Source organism: Lissotriton helveticus, chromosome 3_1, assembly GCF_964261635.1.
Source record: "Lissotriton helveticus chromosome 3_1, aLisHel1.1, whole genome shotgun sequence".
NCBI classification, from domain to species: Eukaryota; Metazoa; Chordata; class Amphibia; order Caudata; family Salamandridae; genus Lissotriton; species Lissotriton helveticus.
In genome coordinates, this window is record NC_136061.1 from 1517051011 (window position 1) to 1517077970 (window position 26960).

The window sequence follows — 26960 nt, forward strand, 5'->3', positions numbered from 1 at the left end:
GGTGAGAGGGTGTGTGAGGGTGAGATGGTGTGAGGGTGAGAGGGTGTGAGGGTGAGAGGGTATGAGGGTGAGAGGGTGTGTGAGGGTGAGAGGGTGTGTGAGGGTGAGAGGGTGTGTGAGGGTGAGGGGGGGTGTGAGGGGGTTTGAGGGTGAGGGTGAGGGGTGTGAGGGTGAGGGGTGAGAGGGTGTGAGGGTGTGTGAGGGTGAGGGTGTGTGAGGGTGAGGGGGTGAGAGGGTGTGTGAGGGTGGGTGAGGAGAGAGGGTGAATGAGGGTGTTAGAGGGTGTGTGAGGGGGAGGGTGAGAGGGTGTGTGAGGGTGAGAGGGTGTGTGAGGGTGAGGGTGTGTCAGGGTGAGGGTGTGTCAGGGTGAGGGTGTGTCAGGGTGAGGGGTGGTGAGGGGTGGTGAGGGTGAGGGGTGGTGAGGGTGAGGGGGTGAGGGGTTGTGAGGGTAAGTGTGTGAGGGTGAGTGTGTGTGAGGGTGAGGGTGAGAGGGTGTGAGGGTGAGGGGATGTGAGGGTGTGTGACGGTGAGGGCGTGTGAAGGTGAGGGGGTGAGGGGGAGTGAGGATGAGTGAGGGTGTGTGAGGGTGAGAGGGTGTGTGCGAGTGGGTGAGGGTGTTTGAGGGTCAAAGGGTGTTTGAGGGTGTTTGAGGGTGTTTGAGGGTGAGAGGGTGTGTGAGGGTGAGAGGGTGTGTGAGGGTGAGGGGGGTGATGGTGTGAGGGTGAGTGAGGGTGAGATAGTTGTGAGAGTGAGGGTGTGTGAGGGTGTGTGAAGGTGAGGGTGTGTGAGGGGGTGAGGGGGGTGAGGGTGAGGGTGTGTGAAGGTGAGGGGGTGTGAGGGTGAGGGGGTGTGAGGGTGAGGGGGTGTGAGGGTGTGTGAGGGTGTGTGAGGGTGAGAGGGTGTGAGGGTGTGTGAGGGGGTGTGAGGGTGTGAGAGTGAGTGGGTGTGAGGGTGTGTGAGGGTGTGTGAGGGTGAAAGGGTGAGGGTGTGTGAGGGTGAGAGGGTGTGAGAGTGGGTGAGTGTGAGGGTGAGAGTGAGGGAGGGTGAGGGGGTGTGAGGATGAGGGGGTGAGGGTGAGGGGGTGTGAGGGTGAGGGGGTATGAGGGTGAGGGGGTGTGAGGGTGAGTGGGTGTGAGGGTGAGGGGGTGTGAGGGGGTGTAAGGGTGAGAGGATGTGTGAGAGTGAGAGGATGTGTGAGGGTGTGAGGGTGAGGGTGTGTAGGGGGTGAGGGGTGTGAGAGTGAGGGTGTGTGAGGGTGAGGGTGAAGGGGTGAGGGGGTGTGAGGGTGAGGGGTTGTGAGGGTGAGGGTGAGGGGGTGTGGGGGTGAGGGGGTGTGAGGGTGAGGTGAGGAGGTGTGAGGGTGAAGGTGTGTGAGGGAGAGGGGGTGCCATGATGAGGGGGTGTGAGGGTGAAGGGTGTGAGGGTGAGGGTGAGGGTGTGTGAGGGAGAGGGTGTGTGAGGGTGTGGGGATGTGAGGGTGTGGTGGTGTGGGGGTGTGAGGGTGAGGGTGAGGGTGTGAGGGTGAGGGGTGTGAGGGTGAGGGGTTTGAGGGTGAGGTGTTTGAGGGTGAGAGGGTGTGAGGGTGTGAGGGTGAGAGGGTGTGAGGGTGAGGGGTTGAGGGGGTGAGAGGGTGTGTGAAGGTGTGAGGGTGTGTGAGGGTGAGTGAGGGTGTGTGAGGCTGAGAGGGTGTGAGGGTGTGTGAGGGTGAGAGGGTGTGTGAGGGTGGGTGAGGGTGTGTGAGGCTGAGAGGCTGTGAGGGTGAGGGTGAGGGTGAGGGTGTGTGAGGGTGAGGGTGTGTGAGGGTGTGTAAGGGTGTGGGGGTGTGAGGGTGTGAATTTGTGAGGGTGAGGGGGTGTTAGGGGATGTGAGGGTGAGGGGATGTGAGGGTGAGTGAGGGTGAGAGGGTGAGTGAGGGTGAGTGAGGGTGAGTGAGGGTGAGAGGGTGAGGGGGTGTGAGGGTGAAGGTGTGAGGGTAAGCAAGGGTGTGTGAGGGTGCGAGGGTTGTGAGGGTGTGCAAGGGTTGTGAGGGTGTGTGAGGGTGAGGGTGAGAGGATGAGGGGGGTGAGGGGGTGAGGGTGAACAAGGGTGTGCGAGGGTGCGAGGGTTGTGAGGGTGCGAGGGTGTGAAGGTGTGGGGGGTGAGGTTGAGGGTGGGTGAGGGTGAAGGAGTGTGAGTGTGATGGTGAGGGGTGTGAGGATGTGAGGGTGAGTGAGGTTGTGTGAGGGTGTGCGGGTGTGTGAGGTTGAGGGTCAGGGGGTGTGAGGGTGAGGGTGTGTGAGGGTGTGAGTGTGAGGGTGAGGCAGAGGGTGTGTGAGGTTGAGGGGGTGTGAGGGTGAGGGGGTGAGGGGTGGGTGAGAGGGTGTGAGGGGGTATGAGGGTGAGGGGATGTGAGGGTGAAGGGGTGTGAGGGTGAGGGTGTGAGGGTGAGGGGGTGTGAGGGTGAGGGGGTGTGAGAGTGAGGGTGTGTGATGGTGAGGGGGTGTGAGGGTGTGAGAGTGAGGGTGTGTGAGGGTGAGAGGGTGTGGGTGTGTGTTGGGTGTGTGAGGGTGAGGGGGTGTGAGGGTGTGTGAGGGTGAAGGTGTGTGAGGGTGAGAAGGTGTGAGGATGTGTGAGGGTGAGAGGGTGAGAGGGTGAGGGTGTGTGAGGGTGAGAGGGTGTGAGAGCGGGTGAGTGTGAGGGTGAGAGTGAGGGAGGGGGAGGGAGTGTGAGGGTGAGGGGGTGAGGGTGAGGGGGTGTGAGGGTGAGGGGGTATGAGGGTGAGGGGCTGTAAGGGTGAGTGGGTGTGAGGATGAGGGTGTGTGAGGGTTTGAGGGTGATGGTGTGTGACGGTGTGTGAGGGTGTGTGAGGGTGAGGGGGTGTGAGGGTGAGAGGATGTGTTAGAGTGAGAGGATGTGTGAGGGTGAGGGTGTGTAAGGGTGTGTGAGAGGATGTGTGAGAGTGAGAGGATGTGTGAGGGTGTGAGGGTGAGGGTGTGTAAGGGGTGTGAGGGTGAGGGGTGTGAGGGTGAGGGTGTGTGTGAGGGTGAGGGTGAAGGGGGTGAGGGGGTGTGAGGGTGAGGGTTGTGAGGGTGAGGGGGTGTGGGGGTGAGGGGGGGTGAGGGGGTGTGAGGGTGAGGTGAGGGGGTGTGAGGGTGAAGGTGTGTGAGGGAGAGGGGGTGCGATGATGAGGGGGGTGTGAGGGTGAAGGGTGTGAGGCTGAGGGTGTGTGAGGGAGAGGGTGTGTGAGGGTGTGAGGGTGTGGGGGTGTGAGGGTGTGGGGGTGTGAGGGGGAGAGTGAGGGTGTGAGGGTGAGGGGTATGAGGGTGAGAGGGTGTGAGGGTGTGAGGGTGAGAAGGTGTGAGGGTGAGGGGGTGAGGGTGAGGGGGTATGAGGGTGAGGGTGTGAGGGTGAGGGGGTGAGGGGGTGTGAGGGTGAGAGGGTGTGTGAAGGTGTGAGGGTGTGTGAGGGTGTGTGAGGGTGAGTGAGGGTGTGTGAAGCTGAGAGGGTGTGAGGGTGAGGGGGTGAGGGTGAGAGGGTGTGTGAGGGTGAGTGAGGGTGTGTGAGGGTGAGGGTGTGTGAGGGTGTGTAAGGGTGTGAGGGTGTGGATTTGTGAGGGTGAGGGGATGTGAGGGGATGTGAGGGTGAGGGGATGTGAGGGTTAGTGAGGATGAGAGGGTGAGAGGGTGAGTGAGGGTGAGTGAGGGTGAGTGAGGGTGAGAGGGTGAGGGGGTGTGAGGGTGAAGGTGTGAGGGTGCGAGGGTTGTGAGGGTGTGCGAGGGTTGTGAGGTTGTGTGAGGGTGAGGGTGAGAGGATGAGGGGGTGTGAGGGGGTGAGGATGAACGAGGGTGTGCGAGGGTGCAAGGGTTGTGAGGGTGCGAGGGTGTGAAGATGTGGGGGTGAGGTTGAGGGTGGGTGAGGGTGAAGGAGTGTGAGTGTGATGGTGAGGGGGTGTGAGGATGTGAGGGTGAGTGAGGTTGTGTGAGGGTGTGCGGGTGTGTGAGGTTGAGGGTCAGGGGGTATGAGGGTGAGGGTGTGTGAGGGTGAGGGTGTGTGAGGGTGAGGGGGTGTGAGGGTGAGGGGGTGTTAGGGTGTGAGTGTGAGGGTGAGGCAGAGGGTGTGTGAGGTTGAGGGGGTGTGAGGGTGAGGGGGTAAGGGGTGGGTGAGAAGGGGTGAGGGGATGTGAGGGTGAGGGGGTGTGAGGGTGAGGGTGTGAGGGTGAGGGGGTGTGAGGGTGAGGGGGTGTGAGGTTGAGGGGGTGTGAGGGTGAGGGGGTATGAGGGTGAGTGTGTGTGAGGGTGAGGGTGTGTGATGGTGAGGGTGTGTGAGGCTGAGGGTGTGTGAGGGTGAGGGTGTGAGGGGGTGTGAGGGTGTGAGGTGGTGAGGGTGAGGGAGGTGGTGTGGGGGGGTGAGGGGTGAGGGGGTGAGGGGGTGTTAGGGTGAGAGGGTGTGTGAAGGTGTGAGGGTGTGTGAGGGTGAGTGAGGGTGTGTGAGGCTGAGAGGGTGTGAGGGTGAGGGGGTGTGAGGGTGAGAGGGTGTGTGAGGGTGGGTGAGGGTGTGTGAGGCTGAGAGGGTGTGAGGGTGAGGTTGTGTGAGGGTGAGGGTGTGTGAGGGTGTGTAAGGGTGTGGGGGTGTGAGGGTGTGGATTTTTGAGGGTGAGTGGGTGTTAGGGGATGTGAGGGTGAGGGGATGTGAGGGGATGTGAGGGTGAGTGAGGGTGAGAGGGTGAGGGGGTGTGAGGGTGAAGGTGTGAGGGTAAGCAAGGGTGTGTGAGGGTGCGAGGGTTGTGAGGGTGTGCAAGGGTTGTGAGGGTGTGTGAGGGTGTGTGAGGGTGAGAGGATGAGGGGGTGTGAGGGGGTGAGGGTGAACAAGGGTGTGCGAGGGTGCGAGGGTTGTGAGGGTGCGAGGGTGTGAAGGTGTGGGGGGTGAGGTTGAGGGTGGGTGAGGGTGAAGGAGTGTGAGTGTGATGGTGAGGGGGTGTGAGGATGTGAGGGTGTGAGGGTGAGTGAGGTTGTGTGAGGGTGTGCGGGTGTGTGAGGTTGAGGGTCAGGGGGTGTGAGGGGGTGTGAGGGTGAGGGGGTGTTAGGGTGTGAGTGTGAGGGTGAGGCAGAGGGTGTGTGAGGTTGAGGGGGTGTGAGGGTGAGGGGGTGAGGGGTGGGTGAGAGGGTGTGAGGGGGTGTGAGGGTGAGGGGATGTGAGGGTGAGGGGGTGTGAGGGTGAGGGTGTGAGGGTGAGGGGGTGTGAGGGTGAGGGGGTGTGAGGGTGAGGGTGTGTGATGGTGAGAGGTGTGAGGGTGAGGGTGTGAGAGTGAGGGTGTGTGAGGGTGAAAGGTTGTGAGGGTGTGTGAGGGGGTGTGAGGGTGAGGGTGTGTGAGGGTGAGAAGGTGTGAGGGTGTGTGAGGGTGAGAGGGTGAGGGTGTGTGAGGGTGAGAGGGTGTGAGAGCAGGTGAGTGTGAGGGTGAGAGTGAGGGAGCGTGAGGGGGTGTGAGGGTGAGGGGGTGAGGGTGAGGGGGTGTTAGGGTGAGGGGGTATGAGGGTGAGGGGTGTAAGGGTGAGTGGGTGTGAGGACGAGGGGGTGTGAGTGTTTGAGGGTGAGGGTGTCTGAGGGTGTGTGAGGGTGGGGGTGTGTGAGGGGGTGTGAGGGTGAGAGGATGTGTGAGAGTGAGAGGGTGAGGGTGTGTGAGGGTGAGAGGGTGTGAGAGCGGGTGAGTGTGAGGGTGAGAGTGAGGGAGGGTGAGGGGGTGTGAGGGTGAGGGGGTGAGGGTGAGGGGCTGTGAGGGTGAGGGGGTATGAGGGTGAGGGGTGTAAGGGTGAGTGGGTGTGAGGACGAGGGGGTGTGAGGGTTTGAGGGTGAGGGGGAGAGGGTGTGTGAAGGTGTGAGGGTGTGTGAGGGTGTGTGAGGGTGAGTGAGGGTGTGTGAAGCTGAGAGGGTGTGAGGGTGAGGGGGTGAGGGGGTGTGAGGGTGAGAGGGTGTGTAAGGGTGAGTGAGGGTGTGTGAGGGTGAGGGTGTGTGAGGGTGTGTAAGGGTGTGAAGGTGTGGATTTGTGAGGGTGAGGGGATGTGAGGGGATGTGAGGGTGAGGGGATGTGAGGGTTAGTGAGGGTGAGAGGGTGAGTGAGGGTGAGAGGGTGAGAGTGTGAGTGAGGGTGAGTGAGGGTGAGTGAGGGTGAGAGGGTGAGGGGGTGTGAGGGTGAAGGTGTGAGGGTGCGAGGGTTGTGAGGGTGTGCGAGGGTTGTGAGGTTGTGTGAGGGTGAGAGGATGAGGGGGTGTGAGGGGGTGAGGATGAACGAGGGTGTGCGAGGGTGCAAGGGTTGTGAGGGTGCGAGGGTGTGAAGGTGTGGGGGTGAGGTTGAGGGTGGGTGAGGGTGAAGGAGTGTGAGTGTGATGGTGAGGGGGTGTGAGGATGTGAGGGTGAGTGAGGTTGTGTGAGGGTGTGCGGGTGTGTGAGGTTGAGGGTCAGGGGGTATGAGGGTGAGGGTGTGTGAGGGTGAGGGTGTGTGAGGGTGAGGGTGTGTGAGGGTGAGGGGGTGTTAGGGTGTGAGTGTGAGGGTGAGGCAGAGGGTGTGTGAGGTTGAGGGGGTGTGAGGGTGAGGGGGTATGGGGTGGGTGAGAAGGTGTGAGGGGGTGTGAGGGTGAGGGGATGTGAGGGTGAGGGGGTGTGAGGGTGAGGGTGTGAGGGTGAGGGGGTGTGAGGGTGAGGGGGTGTGAGGTTGAGGGGGTGTGAGGGTGAGGGGGTATGAGGGTGAGTGTGTGTGAGGGTGAGGGTGTGTGATGGTGAGGGTGTGTGAGGCTGAGGGTGTGTGGGGGTGAGGGTGAGGGTGTGAGGGGGTGTGAGGGTGTGAGGTGGTGAGGGAGAGGGAGGTTGTGTGGGGGGGTGAGGGGTGAGGGGGTGTGAGGGTGAGGGGGTGTTAGGGTGAGAGGGTGTGTGAAGGTGTGAGGGTGTGTGAGGGGGAGTGAGGGTGTGTGAGGCTGAGAGGGTGTGAGGGTGAGGGTGTGTGAGGGTGAGAGGGTGTGTGAGGGTGGGTGAGGGTGTGTGAGGCTGAGAGGGTGTGAGGGTGAGGGTGTGTGAGGGTGAGGGTGTGTGAGGGTGTGTAAGGGTGTGGGGGTGTGAGGGTGTGGATTTTTGAGGGTGAGTGGGTGTTAGGGGATGTGAGGGTGAGGGGATGTGAGGGGATGTGAGGGTGAGTGAGGGTGAGATGGTGAGGGGGTGTGAGGGTGAAGGTGTGATGGTAAGCAAGGGTGTGTGAGGATGCGAGGGTTGTGAGGGTGTGCAAGGGTTGTTAGGGTGTGTGAGGGTGTGTGAGGGTGAGGATGAGGGGGTGTGAGGGGGTGAGGGTGAACAAGGGTGTGCGAGGGTGCGAGGGTTGTGAGGGTGCGAGGGTGTGTAGGTGTGGGGGTTGAGGGTGGGTGAGGGTGGGTGAGGGTGAAGGAGTGTGAGGGTGAGGGTGTGAGAGTGAGTGGGTGATTGTGTGTGAGGGTGAAGGTGTGTGAGGGTGAGAAGGTGTGAGGGTGTGTGAGGGTGAGAGGGTGAGAGGGTGAGGGTGTGTGAGGGTGAGAGGGTGTGAGAGCGGGTGAGTGTGAGAGTGAGGGAGGGTGAGGGGGTGTGAGGGGGTGAGGGTGAGGGGGTGTGAGGGTGAGGGGGTATGAGGGTGAGGGGGTGTAAGGCTGAGTGGGTGTGAGGAAGAGGGGTGTGAGGGTTTGAGGGTGAGGGTGTCTGAGGGTGTGTGAGGGTGTGTGAGGGTGAGGGGGTGTGAGGGGGTGTGAGGGTGAGAGGATGTGTGAGAGTGAGAGGATGTGTGAGGGTTTGAGGGTGAGGGTGTGTAGGGGGTGTGAGGGTGAGAGGATGTGTGAGAGTGAGAGGATGTGTGAGGGTGTAAGGGTGAGGGTGTGTAGGGGGTGTGAGGGTGAGGGGTGTGAGGGTGAGGGTGTGTCTGAGGGTGGGGGCGAAGGGGGTGAGGGGGTGTGAGGGTGAGGGGTTGTGAGGGTGAGGGGGTGTGGGGGTGAGGGGGGTGAGGGTGTGGTGAGGGGGTGTGAGGGTGAGAGGGTGTGTGAGGGTGTGTGAGGCTGAGAGGGTGTGAGGGTGAGGGTGTGTGAGGGTGAGGGTGTGTGAGGGTGTGTAAGGGTGTGGGGGTGTGAGGGTGTGGATTTTTGAGGGTGAGTGGGTGTTAGGGGATGTGAGGGTGAGGGGATGTGAAGGGATGTGAGGGTGAGTGAGGGTGAGAGGGTGAGGGGGTGTGAGGGTGAAGGTGTGAGGGTAAGCAAGGGTGTGTGAGGGTGCGAGGGTTGTGAGGGTGTGCAAGGGTTGTGAGGGTGTGTGAGGGTGTGTGAGGGTGAGGGTGAGAGGATGAGGGGGTGTGAGGGGGTGAGGGTGAACAAGGGTGTGCGAGGGTGCGAGGGTTGTGAGGGTGCGAGGGTGTGAAGGTGTGGGGGGTGAGGTTGAGGGTGGGTGAGGGTGAAGGAGTGTGAGTGTGATGGTGAGGGGGTGTGAGGATGTGAGGGTGTGAGGGTGAGTGAGGTTGTGTGAGGGTGTGCGGGTGTGTGAGGTTGAGGGTCAGGGGGTGTGAGGGTGTGTGAGGGTGAGGGTGTGTGAGGGTGAGGGGGTGTTAGGGTGTGAGTGTGAGGGTGAGGCAGAGGGTGTGTGAGGTTGAGGGGGTGTGAGGGTGAGGGGGTGAGGGGTGGGTGAGAGGGTGTGAGGGGGTTTGAGGGTGAGGGGATGTGAGGGTGAGGGGGTGTGAGGGTGAGGGTGTGAGGGTGAGGGGGTGTGAGGGTGAGGGGGTGTGAGGGTGAGGGTGTGTGATGGTGAGGGGTGTGAGGGTGAGGGTGTGAGAGTGAGGGTGTGTGAGGGTGTGTGAGGGTGAAAGGGTGTGAGGGGGTGTGAGGGGGTGTGAGGGTGAGGGTGTTGAGAGTGAGTGGGTGTGAGGGTGTGTGAGGGTGAAGGTGTGTGAGGGTGAGAAGGTGTGAGGGTGTGTGAGGGTGAGAGGGTGAGGGTGTGTGAGGTGAAAGGGTGTGAGAGCGGGTGAGTGTGAGGGTGAGAGTGAGGGAGGGTGAGGGGGTGTGAGGGTGAGGGGGGAGGGGGAGGGGGTGTGAGGGTGAGGGGGTATGAGGGTGAGGGGTGTAAGGGTGAGTGGGTGTGAGGACGAGGGGGTGTGAGGGTTTGAGGGTGAGGGTGTCTGAGGGTGTGTGAGGGTGTGTGAGGGTGGGGGGATGTGAGGGGGTGTGAGGGTGAGAGGATGTGTGAGAGTGAGAGGATTTGGTGAGGGTGTGAGGGTGAGGGTGTGTAGGGGGGTGTGAGGGTGAGAGGATGTGTGAGAGTGAGAGGATGTGTGAGGGTGTGAGGGTGAGGGTGTGTAGGGGGATGTGAGGGTGAGGGAGTGTGGGGGTGAGGGGGGGTGTGAGGGTGTGGTGAGGGGGTGTGAGGGTGAAGGTGTGTGAGGAGAGGAGGTGCGATGATGAGGGGGTTTGAGGGTGAAGGGTGTGAGGCTGAGGGTGTGTGAGGGAGAGGGTGTGTGTGGGTCTGGGGGTGTGAGGGTGTGGGGGTGTGAGGCTGAGAGTGAGGGTGAGGGGTGTGAGGGTGAGGGGTTTGAGGGTGAGGGGTTTGAGGGTGAGAGGGTGTGAGGGTGAGAGGTTGTGAGGATGAGGGGGTGAGGGTGAGGGGGTATGAGGGTGAGGGGGTGAGGGGGTGTGAGGGTGAGAGGGTGTGTGAAGGTGTGAGGGTGTGTGAGGGTGAGTGAGGGTGTGTGAAGCTGAGAGGGTGTGAGGGTGAGGGGGTGAGGGGGTGTGAGGGTGAGAGGGTGTGTGAGGGTGAGTGAGGGTGTGTGAGGGTGAGCGGGTGTGTGAGGTTGAGGGTCAGGGGGTGTGAGGGTGTGTGAGGGTGAGGGTGTGTGAGGGTGAGGGGGTGTTAGGGTGTGAGTGTGAGGGTGAGGCAGAGGGTGTGTGAGGTTGAGGGGGTGTGAGGGTGAGGGGGTGAGGGGTGGGTGAGAGGGTGTGAGGGGGTTTGAGGGTGAGGGAATGTGAGGGTGAGGGGGTGTGAGGGTGAGGGTGTGAGGCAATATACCCTCTAATTTCTTTCCTCTGTGTGCGGCAGTGGAGGGTCTCTGTGCGCTGCAACCATGGCTATGTGCGCCAGGAACCAGACCGCGCGCGTGTTCAGTGTCAAATGTCACTCCAAACGTTTACTTAAAAAAGTGAAAAGATGGTACATTTTCACACAAACAGTGCCACGTTAAGGGTCTTAAGACCAGTTTGCAAATTGGATAACACACCATGACATGAATTGGTTACTAAGGCAAGTACACTTCAGGTTTAGAAAAGAACAAGACTCCAACGGTGGTACCATCATAGGATTTTACTAAATATTCTTAATTGGAGCACTGTTCATTAGGTGGGGAAATGTTGAGAGCCTATACAATATCACATATACACAATAAGTTACAAAATTGCATAACATATTTACAATTTGACGTGAAAGCTACTGAGTAATGTTGGGCTATCCCGTCAGAGATAATTTGTAAAAGTGACACATCCAGGCAAACATGGACTGTGGGAGAGGGCCGTTCAGACACGTCAAGTGGCATCACTAGATGGGTGACAGGGTTGCTTCTCACGGCAATCCTTGCCATTTTTCCAGTGCTGATAAACTCTATTGAGGTCAACTTTCTCATTCAGGAGGTTGGGTGAACAAGGAAACTCACAAGGAGGACTGAGCAGCACACAACCCATCAAAAGATCCCACCGGAAGATGACGCAGCAAGTGGCAAGCATAACATGTTATAAAGACTTTCTACTTGAAAATAAGTAACTTCTCTAACTTCTATTTTCTTGTATCACCTTTACTACACCAACCTCCCCACACAATCCAGCCACTCTCCTGCATTTTCTTTACCTTTTGCCGATGTCAATGTTTTAACAGCTATGCGTCTCATTCACACACATTTCCATGTAATCACAATTACAATAGACCATGGATACTCGCAAATATTTTCCCGAGGGGCCAAAAATATTTGGTTGTGGTGTGACAGAGGGTTGTACTGATGCGTGCAGAGTAGTAGTCAGGGACTTGGGAGGTGTTAAGGTGGATTTGGAGAAGTATGTACATTTAGTGGCTGAACAATATGGTACCAGAAAACTTGGGCTCTATACTGGCTTCTCCGCTTCACTTTGGCTGGATAACTCTGGAGATTGATAGACCGGCTGCAGAGAGATCTGCGTTTTGTCTAGTGGACGTTTTGACTCATTATAAAGTAGCGGAGGAGGTCAAAATGGCAGATGCAAAGCAGGTGAACCATGCAGATCACAAATTGCATGCAATGTAAATAGATCACTATATTACTGCTTCTGTCAGAGAGCCCCTTTTGTTACTAGCAGTTTATAAGTTTAAATCCTAATATAGAAATGTGAGCTATTAACTATCAAAGAGCTGCATACAAACTGCAAGGTATAGATTAGAGCATTATGAAGTGGAGTTAGGTAGATTGGGGTGGAGTGGGGTAGATTGGAGTGTAATAGTTTGGGGTGGAGTGGGGTAGAGTAGTGTGGGGTAAGTGGTGTGGAGGGGAGTGGAGTGTCATGGCATGTTGTGGAGTGCCTTGGAGTGGAGTAGCATGTTGTACAGTAGAGTGGCGTAGAATGGAGTGGTGTGTCAGAGTGTAAGGGCATAGAGTGAAGTGGTGTAAAGTGGAGTACGCATGGTGTGGCAGCGCACTACCATTACAGACAACACATTTTCAATTGAAATGAGCATTACATTCATACCGAAATAGGGTAAAACTCCACACAATGTGTGCATAAGTCATCACCTAGTGTACTGATATGTTTTTATCATATTCACATATTTGTTTCCAGCAAACTTCAGAGCTACCAAAAAAATTGCTTGATTTGTACTGATATTAATCTATTTTTAAAAAATCAGCCCAGGTAATTTTTTTAGGTGCTAGGAAAAAAAAAATCCTACACCCTCTCCTCTTACTTGGATGCTCAGCAGGATTGTCGCATACATTGTCTCACTTTGAAGTTAGAGAAAGAAAGTAAACACCAAGCCCCCTCTGAAGAGAGAACTTAACATTTGACCTCTGTCTTTGAATGCACAGCAAAGGGGACAAGATAAAGACCAAGATGTAAAGGCCTATTTACAGAAAGTGAGTTTGTGGAAGAATACAGTAATCAAAGTTTGGGCAACGGGAGGGACAAACTCAAGCTGGACAGCCTAAAGCAAATAAAGCCAGCAAATAGAAAGCATGAAAATGTGAGTTACAAACCCCAAGCCCAACGGTAAGCAACGGGCAGAATGCATTCCTAGGTCAGCTTTCTGAATGTCTCCAAAATGTCTTTAGCAAACCAGACAACACATTGCTGCAGGTAGGCAGGGAAGAAGTTCAGTGACAGACCAGGGGATGACAGAACGGGCAACATTGCTACAAGTGGGTAGGGAAGTAGTGCAGTCACAGATCAGGAGGTGGCAGAAATGGAAAACGTTGGTGCAAGGGGACAGGGAAAAAAAACGTGCTGGGGTAGAGAATAACAACAGCAGTGAAAGTGGCTGGGAAGGGCGCATAGTTAGCACTGAGCACTAAGTTAGGCTACCTTAAAGCAATTTATGTTACACCTCAGGGTTTAGTTTATGGATTAAAGCATATTCAGAAGATGCAATCCTTTTATGCAAAACCGACTACCATCAGAGTGGGTGAGGAAAGAGCATATTTGTAAGAGACACGCTTGAATGTCACCTCCATAGCACTGCTGCAGCCAATGACAGCGCTTGGGTATTGACTGCATAGGAGGAAACTGGATTATGGAAATGGCCCAGTGTTTTTATAGTGTCTATGATTTAAGTTTAGCTGGTCTCCAAGCGCTCTCAGTCCTTGCCGATAAGGGAACTGAATCACTCCATAAGTGGGAGTTGGCAGGTTTCCCCCAAAGAAATGTTTAAAAAATAGTAGGCAAATGGTGCATTTTAAAGCAAATATCAAATAGCATGAAGGTTAATATCACGAACAGCTATTTTTGCATGGAAAGTGCTGCTTCACTTTGTCACTTTGTGTGATCCTATACCTCAATAACTCATCTATACATTTTAGTAGAACCTAGAAAATGTGAATATTGCCAGTGACTCAATGGCTGCTTGTTAACAAAGTAGCCAATAGTACAAGGTGGGGATAAACCCAGCTCCAAGAGGAGCCAAAGCCCGCTACATGTATATTTTAAAGAATTTGTAATAAGTCATATTCCAGCCAAGTCTAAAAAATTTAAATCTTCCTCAAACTGTGGGTACAAGGTAGGAGCCCTACATTTTGTGCAGCGCCCACAATATCATTAAAACATACACACCACTTCTGTCTAGCAGTCCACCAATGTTTTATAGCCATTTTTACATGTTCCTTAAGGCATTCTCTTAATTTACATCTGCGCTGCCACTGTTTCAAGTCAGTTATTTAAACTGCACCACTACTGCTAAGCCGGAAGGTATCAGTGTCTTTCGTAGCAAGAATTGTGAAATTAAAGAGCTGACACAGCAAAAACACAAATGCCCAGCACATAGCTTCAGGCAGTGCTAGTTCGTAGGAAGCAGGGTACAAATGCTACAAGAAGAGAAAAGATGCAGTTAGCCCAGATTCACTATGGTTTTTTTGGGCATGATACTGGGACAGTAAGTGGTGCCTGACAAAGTACATTGTTAACAAAAGCAGCGCAATGAGGCTTCATGTGCAGAAGGTATTTTTGTGCCAGACGTTGACACAAGCGTGTTACTAAATGATTTGGCGTTCGGTTCTCCAAGCTTTTAATTTATGCACAATTTTCCCGTTTGTGCACTCTAGCCCTGCAGATTTGCACACAGCACGACTTTCAGTAAATCTAGCAGGCCTTACTTTATTAGGCTGAAAAGCATTCCCGCAGTTAGTATGCGCACCAGGAAGGCACTTTGTAGAGTTTCTGATTATTTCCCTGTCTTCAGTAGCCGCACTAGCACTTCTATGTGCCAGTCAGAGTAAACATGGCTCCATTTGCGCACACATAATAAATTGATGCCATGCTATCACCCTCAGCTGATATATACAAGCTCGCCAAGGGGCGGGGTGCTAATGAACTCCTCGGCCTAACATTTTTTTGAGACATTTTGCGTATTTCCATTCGTGTATAAAACTGAGTTCATGCCGGAGTCACAGCATCTGTTGCTGAGCCCCAGTCACCTTCTCAGTAATGGCAGTGTAAAATATCATGAGATTTTATTATCTTGGTTCCTGCACCGCTTCTTTGGGCTTGTAAATTCCACGAACCCCAGACATAATTGCTGTGATAAAAAAAAGCTGTAAAGTAACAACGAATATTTAAACAAACGCAATGCATTCGCCTTAGAGTTACAAAACTTTAAACTCAGGCGCGGTAATGAAAGGGTGGAAACTATGAATTGGATCACCGTAAGAAAAACCACATTAAATTCATAGATAACTGCAATCCACATTATTCTAGATGTTTTTGATAATGTCCTGACCATGCACTTCCACTCCTCTTCAGAATTACCCAGTCAGTTCTACAGCACGCGCACTACGCAGTTAACAAAATGTTCACCATAACTCTTTCCCTAATTTTCATTAAAAAAAGGTATACATACATTATGTAAGATCTAGCTGTGCCAGTGTGCTGCATGATCTCGCTATGCTTTCAGAGTAAATCTCACAATCAAAAAACAACCATTCACCTGGCCCTGGAAGCTTGCACTCGCAGCCGGAGAGGACACGAAAAAACGAATGCTTCCTTCAACCTCACTTCCCCGGCCATGACGTTGTGCATCAGAATAAGGGCAGGTGTTTATCAGCTGCTATTACTTTTACCACCGCCAACACGGCGTGTGGTTTTCAGGTTAATCTTCCTTGTTTGCAGACTTGCTGTATTGTTTTGTAAGTAAATCGAGGCTGCAGGGGGGGGGAGATTGGGTGCTGTTATTTAAGTATTCATGTTAATGCTGCGATCAACATGAATACTTAAATACCAGCACTCAATCTCCCCACCCCCGCAGCCTCGCTTTACTCACGGAACAATACAGCAAGTCTGCAAACAGTGCGTGTGTTCCAGGTCCAATTCAAAAGCACACGTAGCAGATCTCGCTGCTGCGGTTGGAAACAAAAGTTCTGCAAATGCCCGTTTCTAGCGCCGCACGCCTCAAAAGCAGCAGTGTGAATACTCGCACAGGCTGTGCGCGCTCCACACATGGCACTGCGCGCTCAGGGGTACAGTAGTGCGCGGCAGCGCAGCCGCGCGGCTTATTGGGAACACTGGTGTGAGGGTGAGGGGGTGTGAGGGTGAGGGGGTGCGAGGGTGAGGGTGTGTGATGGTGAGGGGTGTGAGGGTGAGGGTGTGAGAGTGAGGGTGTGTGAGGGTGTGTGAGGGTGAAAGGGTGTGAGGGTGTGTGAGGGTGTGTGAGGGTGAGGGTGTGAGAGTGAGTGGGTGTGAGGGTGTGTGAGGGTGAAGGTGTGTGAGGGTGAGAAGGTGTGAGGGTGTGTGAGGGTGAGAGGGTGAGGGTGTGTGAGGGTGAGAGGGTGTGAGAGCGGGTGAGTGTGAGTGTGAGGGTGAGAGTGAGGGAGGGTGAGGGGGTGTGAGGGTGAGGGGGTGAGGGGGAGGGGGTGTGAGGGGGAGGGGGTATGAGGGTGAGGGGTGTAAGGGTGAGTGGGTGTGAGGACGAGGGGGTGTGAGGGTTTGAGGGTGAGGGTGTCTGAGGGTGTGTGAGGGTGTGTGAGGGTGGGGGGGTGTGAGGGTGAGAGGATGTGTGAGAGTGAGAGGATGTGTGAGGGTGTGAGGGTGAGGGTGTGTAGGGGGGTGTGAGGGTGAGAGGATGTGTGAGAGTGAGAGGATGTGTGAGGGTATGAGGGTGAGGGGGTGTAGGGGGTGTGAGGGTGAGGGTTGTGAGGGTGAGGGTGTGTCTGAGGGTGAGGGCGAAGGGGATGAGGGGGTGTGAGGGTGAGGGGTTGTGAGGGTGAGGGGGTGTGGGGGTGAGGGGGGGTGTGAGGGTGTGGTGAGGGGGTGTGAGGGTGAAGGTGTGTGAGGGAGAGGAGGTGCGATGATGAGGGGGTTTGAGGGTGAAGGGTGTGAGGCTGAGGGTGTGTGAGGGAAAGGGTGTGTGTGGGTCTGGGGGTGTGAGGGTGTGGGGGTGTGAGGGTGAGAGTGAGGGGTGTGAGGGTGAGGGGTTTGAGGGTGAGGGGTGAGAGGGTGTGAGGGTGAGAGGGTGAGAGGGTGTGAGGATGAGGGGGTGAGGGTGAGGGGGTATGAGGGTGAGGGTGAGAGGGTGAGGGGGTGTGAGGGTGAGAGGGTGTGTGAAGGTGTGAGGGTGTGTGAGGGTGAGTGAGGGTGTGTGAAGCTGAGAGGGTGTGAGGGTGAGGGGGCGAGGGGGTGTGAGGGTGAGAGGGTGTGTGAGGGTGAGTGAGGGTGTGTGAGGGTGAGGGGGTGTGAGGGTGTGTAAGGGTGTGAGGGTGTGGATTTGTGAGGGTGTAAGGGTGAGGGTGTGTGAGTGTGAGGGATGTGAGGGTGAGGGGATGTGAGGGTTAGTGAGGGTGAGAGGGTGAGTGAGGGTGAGAGGGTGAGTGAGGGTACGAGGGTGAGTGAGGGTGAGTAAGGGTGAGTGAGGGTGAGAGGGTGAGGGGGTGTGAGGGTGAAGGTGAGGGTAAGCGAGGGTGTGTGAGGGTGCAAGGGTTGTGAGGGTGTGCGAGGGTTTTGAGGGTGTGTGAGGGTGAGGGTGAGAGGATGAGGGGGTGTGAGGGGGTGAGGGGTGGGTGAGAGGGTGTGAGGGGGTGTGAGGGGATGTGAGGGTGAGGGGGTGTGAGGGTGAGGGTGTGAGGGTGAGGGGGTGTGAGGGTGAGGGGGTGTGAGTGTGAGGGGGTGTGAGGGTGAGGGGGTATGAGGGTGAGTGTGTGTGAGGGTGAGGGTGTGTGATGGTGAGGGTGTGTGAGGCTGAGGGTGAGTGGGGGTGAGGGTGTGAGGGGGTGTGAGGGTGTGGGGTGTTGAGGGTGAGGGGGGTGAGGGTGAGGGGGTGGTGTGAGGGGGTGAGGGGTTAGGGGGTGTGAGGGTGAGGGGGTGTTAGGGTGTGAGTGTGAGGGTGCGGCAGAGGGTGTGTGAGGTTGAGGGGGTGTGAGGGTGTGAGGGTGTGAGGGTGAGGGGGTGTGAGGGTGAGGGGTGGGTTAGAGGGTGTGAGGGTGAGGGGGTGTGAGGGTGAGGGGGTGTGAGGGTGAGGGTGAGTGCGTGTGAGGGTGAGGGGGTGTGAGGGTGAGGGGGTATGAGGTGAGGGTGTGTGAGGGTGAGGGTGTGTGATGGTGAGGGTGTGTGGGGGTGAGGGTGAGGGTGTGAGGGGGTGTGAGGTGGTGAGGGTTAGGGGGTGAGGGGGTTGGTGTGAGGGGGTAAGGCTGAGGGTGACAGGGGTTGAGGGTGAGAGAGTGTGAGGGTGTGTGAGTGTGAGTGGGTGAGGGGTGAGAGGGTGTGTGAGGGTGATAGGGTGAGTGAGGGTGTGTAAGGGTGAGGGTGTGTGAGGGTTAGAGGGTGTGTGAGGGGGTGTGAGGGTGAGGGGGTGTGAGGGGTTGAGAGGGTGTGAGGGCTAGGGGGTGTGATGGTGAGGGTGTGAGGGTGTGTGAGGGTGAGGGTGTGTAAGGGTGAGGGTGTGTGAGGGTGAGGGGATGTGAGGGTTAGTGAGGGTGAGGGGGTGTGAGGGTGAGGGGTGTGAGGGTGAGGGTGGGAGGATGTGAGGGGGTGTGAGGGTGAGGGGATTTGAGGGTGAGGGGGTGTGAGGGTGAGGGTGTGAGGGTGAGGGGGTGTGAGGGTGAGGGGGTGTGAGGGTGAGGGTGTGTGATGGTGAGGGGTGTGAGGGTGAGGGTGTGAGAGTGAGGGTGTGTGAGGGAGTGTGAGGGTGAGAGGGTTTGAGGGTGTGTGAGGGTGTGTGAGGGTGAGGGTGTGTGAGGGTGAGGATGTTAGAGTGAGTGGGTGATTGTGTGTGAGGGTGAAGGTGTGTGAGGGTGAGAAGGTGTGAGGGTGTGTGAGGGTGAGAGGGTGAGAGGGTGAGGGTGTGTGAGGGTGAGAGGGTGTGAGAGCGGGTGAGTGTGAGGGTGAGAGTGAGGGAGGGTGAGGGGGTGTGAGGGTGAGGGGGTGAGGGTGAGGGGGTGTGAGGGTGAGGGGGTATGAGGGTGAGGGGGTGTAAGGCTGAGTGGCTGTGAGGATGAGGGGTGTGAGGGTTTGAGGGTGAGGGTGTCTGAGGGTATGTGAGGGTGTGTGAGGGTGAGGGGGTGTGAGGGGGTGTGAGGGTGAGAGGATGTGTGAGAGTGAGAGGATGTGTGAGGGTGTGAGGGTGAGGGTGTGTAGGGGGGTGTGAGGGTGAGAGGATGTGTGAGAGTGAGAGGATGTGTGAGGGTGTGAGGGTGAGGGTGTGTAGGGGGTGTGAGGGTGGAGGGTGTGAGGGTGAGGGTGTGTCTGAGGGTGAGGGCGAAGGGGGTGAGGGGGTGTGAGGGTGAGGGTTTGTGAGGGTGAGGGGGTGTGGGGGTGAGGGGGGTGAGGGGGTGGTGAGGGGGTGTGAGGATGAAGGTGTGTGAGGGAGAGGGGGTGCGATGATGAGGGGGTGTGAGGGTGAAGGGTGTGAGGCTGAGGGTGTGTGAGGGAGAGGGTGTGTGAGGGTCTGGGGGTGTGAGGGTGTGGGGGTGTGAGGGTGTGGGGGTGTGAGGGTGAGAGTGAGGGTGTGAGGGTGAGGGGTGTGAGGGTGAGGGGTTTGAGGGTGAGGGGTTTGAGGGTGAGAGGGTGTGAGGGTGTGAGGGTGAGAGGGTGTGAGGATGAGGGGGTGAGGGTGAGGGGGTATGAGGGTGAGGGGGTGAGGGGGTGTGAGGGTGAGAGGGTGTGTGAAGGTGTGAGGGTGAGTGAGGGTGTGTGAAGCTGAGAGGGTGTGAGGGTGAGGGGGTGAGGGTGTGTGAGGTTGAGAGGGTGTGTGAGGGTGAGTGAGGGTGAGGGTGTGTGAGGGTGTGTGAGGGTGTGTGAGGGTGTGTGAGGGTGTGTAAGGGTGTGAGGGTGTGGATTTGTGAGGGTGAGGGGGTGTGAGGGGATGTGAGGGTGAGGGGATGTGAGGGTTAGTGAGGGTGAGAGGGTGAGTGAGGGTGAGAGGGTGAGTGAGGGTGAGTGAGGGTGAGTGAGGGTGAGTGAGGGTGAGAGGGTGAGGGGGTGTGAGGGTGAAGGTGTGAGGGTAAGCGAGGGTGTGTGAGGGTGCAAGGGTTGTGATGGTGTGCGAGGGTTGTGAGGGTGCGTGAGGGTGTGTGAGGGTGAGGGTGAGAGAATGAGGGGGTGTGAGGGGGTGAGGGGGTGAGGGGGTGAGGATGAACGAAGGTGTGCAAGGGTGCAAGGGTTGTGAGGGTGCGAGGGTGTGAAGGTGTTGGGGTGAGGTTGAGGGTGGGTGAGGGTGAAGGAGTGTGAGTGTGATGGTGAGGGGGTGTGAGGATGTGAGGGTGAGTGAGGTTGTGTGAGGGTGTGCGGGTGTGTGAGGTTGAGGGTCAGGGGGTATGAGGGTGAGGGTGTGTGAGGGTGAGGGGGTGTGAGAGTGAGGGGGTGTGAGGGTGAGGGGGTGTTAGGGTGTGAGGGTGAGGCAGAGGGTGTGTGAGGTTGAGGGGGTGTGAGGGTGAGGGGGTGAGGGGTGGGTGAGAGGTTGTGAGGGGGTGTGAGGGTGAGGGGATGTGAGGGTGAGGGGGTGTGAGGGTGAGGGTATGAGGGTGAGGGGGTGTGAGGGTGAGGGGGTGTGAGGGTGAGGGGGTATGAGGGTGAGTGTGTGTGAGGGTGAGGGTGTGTGATGGTGACGGTGTGTGAGGCTGAGGGTGTGTGGGGGTGAGGGTGAGGGTGTGAGGGGGTGTGAGGGTGTGGGGTGTTGAGGGTGAGGGGGTGAGGGTGAGGGGGGTGGTGTGAGGGGGTGAGGGGTTAGGGGGTGTGAGGGTGAGGGGGTGTTAGGGTGTGAGTGTGAGGGTGAGGCAGAGGGTGTGTGAGGTTGAGGGGGTGTGAGGGTGTGAGGGTGAGGGGGTGTGAGGGTGAGGGGTGGGTGAGAGGGTGTGAGGGTGAGGGGGTGTGAGGGTGAGGGGGTGTGAGGGTGAGGGTGAGTGCGTGTGAGGGTGACGGGGTGTGAGGGTGAGGGGGTATGAGGGTGAGGGTGTGTGAGGGTGAGGGTGTGTGATGGTGAGGGTGTGTGGGGGTGAGGGTGAGGGTGTGAGGGGGTGTGAGGGTGTGAGGTGGTGAGGGTGAGGGGGTGAGGGGGTTGGTGTGAGGGGGTAAGGCTGAGGGTGACAGGGGTTGAGGGTGAGAGAGTGTGAGGGTGTGTGAGTGTGAGTGGGTGAAGGGTGAGAGGGTGTGTGAGGGTGATAGGGTGAGTGAGGGTGTGTAAGGGTGAGGGTGTGTGAGGGTGAGAGGGTGTGTGAGGGGGTTTGAGGGTGAGGGGGTGTGAGGGGGTGAGAGGGTGTGAGGGCTAGGGGGTGTGATGGTGAGGGTGTGAGGGTGGGTGAGGGTGTGTAAGGGTGAGGGTGTGTGAGGGTGAGGGTGTGTGAGGGTGAAGGAATGTGAGGGTGTGTGAGGGTGAGGGGGTGTGAGGGTGAGGGGTGTGAGGGTGAGGGTGGGAGGGTGTGAATATTGATCAACCTCATGCAAACCTATTGGAGTTAAATCCATTAGGATGACATTGTCTGCTTAAAGCAGACAGCTTAATTCCATAGGGCTAGTTTTGGCGGATCACCTCTACAGAGTCCAACTCGGCTCGGGAGATCAATGATGTACAGGGAAAAGTGGACAGGGGCTAAAAGCCACCCTGCCTCAACCCATTTTAAGATACCACTTTGCTGGACAGACCCTCTTTACCACCCAGCTACACCTGTGTCCATGTAGAGGAATGCAATGCAATGATCAGTCTTAACAGATGCCCCAGGATCCCCATTGCGACCAGTTTTCTCCACAGAGTCCCCCGGTCGACCCGATCAAAAGCCATGGATAAATCTATGAAGGCAACTTATAAAGTAATTCCCCATCCTATAGGATATTTTTCAATCAGGGTTTGTAAGACAGAGATGTTATACATAGTGCCACTAGGAGCATGATATCCTGCTTGTTCTATGGGGTCTAGAGCATTACCAAAAGCCCAATCCTGAAGGTGAAGTAGTATGCTTTTGGCAAACAGCTTTTTTGCATCTAGTAGCGAAATCTGCCCAAAACTGGCTGGAGAAGTCTTGGGGCCCTTTTTATATAATGGAACCACAATGCTTCCTTTCCAAGAGGACGGAATGATTCCGTAAGTGTAGCAGTGAGCAAACACAGGGTAAAGAAACGGAGCCTATGCCGACCTATCCTATTTGATGACAACTATTGGAAGATCATCTGGACCCATCATACCAGAGTACCTTGCCCCTTTAATAAAACTCTATATTTTCTTACAAGACGGAGGACCATAAATATTCTCTAGGGAGGATTCAGGGATTAGCTCTAAATTGAACTGTTTCTAGGATTTAGTGCATACAGCAGTGAAATGTATAGAGTCAATTCTGCGTCTCATATTTCAGAGATGAGAGCCCAATATTTACGTGAATCACCAGACTGTGCTACCTCTCTCAGTTTGAACCATTTAGAATCCTCCTCCCTTCTACATTCGGAGACCTTAAGTCTAGTTCTTACCCGGTTTAACCTATTGATTTCCCTTTGCCTGGACAATGATGCCCGCTTAAATTGGCCCCTTACTAAAGCATTTAAATCCCGGTTAGCTTTTTTATCATCCACGATAAAACCACAGGATGGTCGATGACATTGGGAAGTGTTTTACTCCCACACAATCTAAATTCAATCTAAATGCTTCTCATACCAACTAATGTGGTTCTCCTGACCAGTTCCTGAGCTCGCATTTTTAACATAGCCCCCTATACAAATAACATTTTTATTTGACTAAAAGGTGCACCCATTTGTTCTATTATATTTAATAGTTTCCTTTCTCGGATTTCAACGATCAATCATCTTTAGTTCCAGTTTCATATCCACTGATGAAACACTATGGTCACTCAAATCCATCCCTAGTATCATAAAGTTAGAGCATGCTCCAAAAAGTTGGTACAATACCATCATATGTTTGATTAGTGTCTGCCTCCGGGCAGCATGAAAAGTAGGAGCGGCAGGGGAGTCATCTGGACATCTCCCATTGAATAAAACTAAATCATTAGTTCTCAAATAATCCAGGAGACTCAAACCTCTCCTATCTGATTGAGTGTGAAATGGTAATATTATTTCAGGAAGAAACCATACATCTTCCAATTCTCAATTGCTAAAGGCCAGCGAAGCACAATTTGGGATTTTGGCGCTAAAATCCCCTAAAACAATTATTGATGTGCATGCTTCAGAAATGCTGATACTGTGCAAAAAAGAAAACATGGCGACAACAAGAGAATCGGATGCTCTACCTGGAGGTATATACACATTTGCCAATAAAAAGGTAGAGTGTTGTCCTTATGTTACATTACCCAAGCTCAGTTTTAAACACATGCAGAGTTTAGATGGATGAATAAAAACCAATGGATTCCAATTTATGCGATTACTAAGAAGAACTGATAAGCCTCCACTTGCGTGACTTTTTGCTGAGGGCTTTGCTGTGCAACAAAAAAGAAAAAAAATCCCCAAACTAAAATCTACAGAACTCCATGTTTCCTGTAGGCAAATTATCCATAGATTATAAAACATTAGCGCACTCAATTTAAAACTGGGGTTTTCTACACCTGCCACATTCCAGGACAGGATCTTTCCCCGGGGGCTAACTCTGCAGCATGGGGAGATTTTTATTTCCTTTGGGAGCATTCAATGATCCAGCCACTCAACTCCACTGGGGATTAGCTACATGTCCTGGCTTGCACCTTGGAAGATTATCTCTATACTTTCCCACAGCACCTCTCTATTTCAAAGGATGAAGAGGAGGAGGAAAAGGGGGATAAAGAGGCAGGACCCACCTCCATGCGACTTTCCATGTTTATCCATAATCGGACCAGGGAAAAACATGGTAAGCAAAAGATTAGAGGAGAGCTCGCCATTATCCGCCCTGCCTCGAACGAGGTATTATTTATTACTTCTCCCATATTCTCCTTAACAACCTGGACCGACTCTAGCTTTTGAGACTTCCGTTCAGCTCCCAATCATCGCCCTTCCTTAAAGCCCGTTCCATTACAGCCTACTATCCTCCCATCCTTATGCCTCTTCATTTCTGCTAATTCCCCCAGTGTGGACACCTCTCTCAAAATTGAGGAAGAAAGAAGTAAATTCCCACCAGGGCAGTCGAATTCTTGTCCACCATGGGACCCTGCAGCCTTAAACTCTTTTCTTTTTTGGGACAAAATAACATTTTGAAGTCCTTCCATGGCTTCAGAGAACCTCAATTGGTTTAGTTTACGTTTTGTAATACACCGTTTTTTTTTCTTTTCTCCCTTCTGCACTTTTACCCCATTACACTTGATTTGAAAGGTACCTTCCCCAGGGAGGTCAAGGACAATTTCCCCCTCAGTCTGCTCAATAGAAGAGGGGGTGGTTATACAGGCTAGGTAATGCAGACTACTGGGTTTTCTTTTTTTTTTTATTGGATAAAAAGGTGCAGAGCCCTTACAATTTCACTTACGACACCTGTCGGGACATCATCTATGGACGACGGATTATAAGGGGCAGTACAACGCATGTTATTTACTGCTTTACTATGCCCAGTCGGCTCGGGTGTGGGTGCTTCTAAGTCAACGGAAAGTCCCACTTGGAATTTTCCTTGCCACTATATTAATCTGAGTAGCCTGAGTGTTCAAATGAATACTCTTTTCCACCTGTCCTCAAGAGGTACCAGTGGAAGTAAGAAACTGCACACCCATCAAGATTGGGGACAACATATCCAACATATGATCCGAATTTACAGTACATTTTTCTAGCAAAGTTGAAATTGATGAGAGAATCATCTCCAAATCACTCATATATCAGATTTTCCCTCCCTCCCCTGTTCGCATATACAGCCTCATTCTCATTTGCCCCCTCATTCATTAGTTGCCAAATATCGTGTGGCTCTTTACTTAGGGTAATCTCCGGATTTGTTAGCCCCAATGATTGAGAGAAGAGAACACTTGTAGGCGTACTACTATACGTAGCTGGCATTCATGAGCAATTAGTAGGACAGTCCATTGACAGTCTCACAGTAGGATCTCGAACAGTTGGTGAGTTTAAATTGCCCTCCATTGTTTGATTTTTCTCCATGGGTATCGTAATATCCGGCAGTGTTATATCCTCTAAGTCCCCAGAGTCAAAACTACAATCAGCCCCCCGGAGAGCATTCTGGGGCATCTCAGGCAACTCCCTAGTGAGCAAGATGGAATCACCCTGAGCTCACGCTGCTCGGCTGCTCACGCCGGACGCGTAACGCTCGGCTAGCTGCCCTGCGCATCTCACCGGGATGCTGGAGCGTCACGCTCGCCAGTTCTGCGGCGTAGCAGGAGCTTCGAGGCTGCTTTAACGTGGAGGGGGCCCCTTTCTTGAAAAACTTGGCTGGATGAACTTGAATCGCACTGCCCGCAAGACGCTGGTGACTTTTGCCGCTGTTCTTGCCGACCTGCAAGCACGGGCCGTTTTGCATACAGTTGCGGCGGTGATTCTTTCCCCGGTCTTCCCCGCTGCCTTTCACGTGGATGGCGAACTTTGGTACCAGCGGATTTCACTTTCTAAAAACACCGTGGGAGTGAGGCCACACGAACCCAGCAGAAGCATCATGAGTTCCCGTGGGGTACGAAGAGGCTCCAAACAAAAGACACCTGTTACTGGCAAGGACTCTAAGGATGCAAAAGGAGCACCGAAAATCAAGCCCGAGGTCAGTGGAGACAAGAAAGTGTTGGGTAAACTGTGGGATAAATCTGGAGGGGGGGCTCTCTCCAGGGATCCCAAAAATTCTGACGCTGCACATCCCCCCTGCTAAAATCTTTCTGGGACCTAAAAAAACGCTTCCAAACCCCAGTTCTAAAACCCCCACTTCTCCCATCAGCCACCCACCGGCAGGGAATTTAAAGACAAGTACACTGCAAGAGGGGAGCGCAACTGAATGCCAGTCTAGTGAAGCCTTGTCCACCAGCCCAGAAATCGATATGGTGGCGACAACTGAGCTCATAAGAGATCAAGACGTGCCCTCCCAAGTCCCTGATTCAGCACAACCATCCACTGATGCCATGATCTCTCTGACTTTGCCCGCCCAACAAACACAGGCATCAGGCAATCTTCATGGTGATACTAGCCTTAGGATCCCGCTTTTCACTCCTGACCCTGGTGAAGTAGGGACTGATAAAGTTGTCCAAAGCCTGGTGGTGCCCCCTGGTTCCCAAATTCCCTGGACCCCCGAGGCAGGATTGGAACATTTTTATTCCGTGTCAGAGAGCACACCAACTTACTCCAACGAGGACGGATCCGACGATGCCAGCGAAGAAGACAGCGAGGTTTCACACAAGGACACAGGCACGGTTCAGCATCCCCATTGTCCTGTGCGGCGATCTTAACTTGCATCTGCCCTGTAACTGGGAGACTGATACTCATTAAAAATATAAGGGTAGGAAATCCCTGGTGTATCAGGCCTTGACAAATCTTGCACAGACGCACGGCTTAAGAGACTGCTGGGCTAGACTGAATCCTTCCCAGCCTGGTTATACCTTCTTCTCTGCCCCACATCATACCCTTGTCAGGCAGCATCCTAAACGCCGCAGCTAGCTTAAGTGGGACTATTCTGATTCTCAGATGTCATACCACCCTGATGAAGACGATCTAAACTCTACTCAATGGGGAAGCACAAAGAGCCTGCAAACAGACGCCTCTGAACCCTCTCTAGCCTCCATCCTAGCCTCCATCAAGGAGTTTCACGAAGAGGATCGGGCGGACAATCGTATCGCTAAGAATGCTGCCAAGAAACTGCAAGGCGGGCTAAGGCGACTGAACAAAACCTGTGCTGACATCAGCGACCGGGTCACTATGGTGGAAGCACGAACCGAACACCTGGAAACAGAAGCCCTGGCCACCCAACAACAGGGGGAGTCCAACACAGCCTGTATGATAGACATGATGACAAAGATGGAGGAACAGGAAAATCGTCAGCGGCGGAATAACCTCCGCTTACTTGACATTCCGGAGGGGAAGGAGGGGGATGATCCAAGACGTTTCATAGCTAAACTACTACAAGACTCCTTCCCAGACCACCCGGGCTGGGATTGGGATCATGAAGTGCAGAGGGCGCACAGATTCCCCTTTCACCAGAAGCGACAACACAGCAGCGGTAACCCGCCAGGAGGGCAACCAAGGGTATTCCTCGTTTACTTAGGAAATTTCCTCCTCAGACAGATGATCTATGATCAGGTCCGCTTCAACTCAAAGAAAGGAGCAAACGGGATAACTTTTTTCGCCAAGCCAGACTTCTGCCATCAGACTGTCTAACGAAGATGGCGTATGAGACAGCTAATCTCCCCTTTCCAACAGCAGGGTGCGGAAGTGTATCCCATGAATCCCTCAAGGCTCAAAGTAATCTCCAACGGAAGTACCAAGGTTTTCCTTTCCGAGATTAAAGCTGGGGAGTATCTGGAGGAACTGAAATCCAGAAAGTAATAACTTATGACCATTTAGTTAATTTGAGCCGCACACTTTCTGACTATATTTGACTTCACCTGGTATTTTACTTTGTTATTCCCCTATGCGGCCTCTCTGTCTTCTATAATATTTCTGTACAATCTACACTACATAGTGCAACGCAAAAAAAGGGCCTACGGCCGAATTATAAACTATAGCAAAAGTTTTTTTCTCAGTCCGGTGTGGCTAGTAGTCGGGGCTCAAGATGATTGCCATCACTCAGGCTTTACCTGATTGCTCGAGGAAGTGGGGAGGGGGGAGGGATGGGAAAGGCACATCAATTGAAAAGTTTGGCACAGAAAGTTTAAGCACTACATTTTTTTCTTTCCTCGCACATACACTTACACTTTTAAA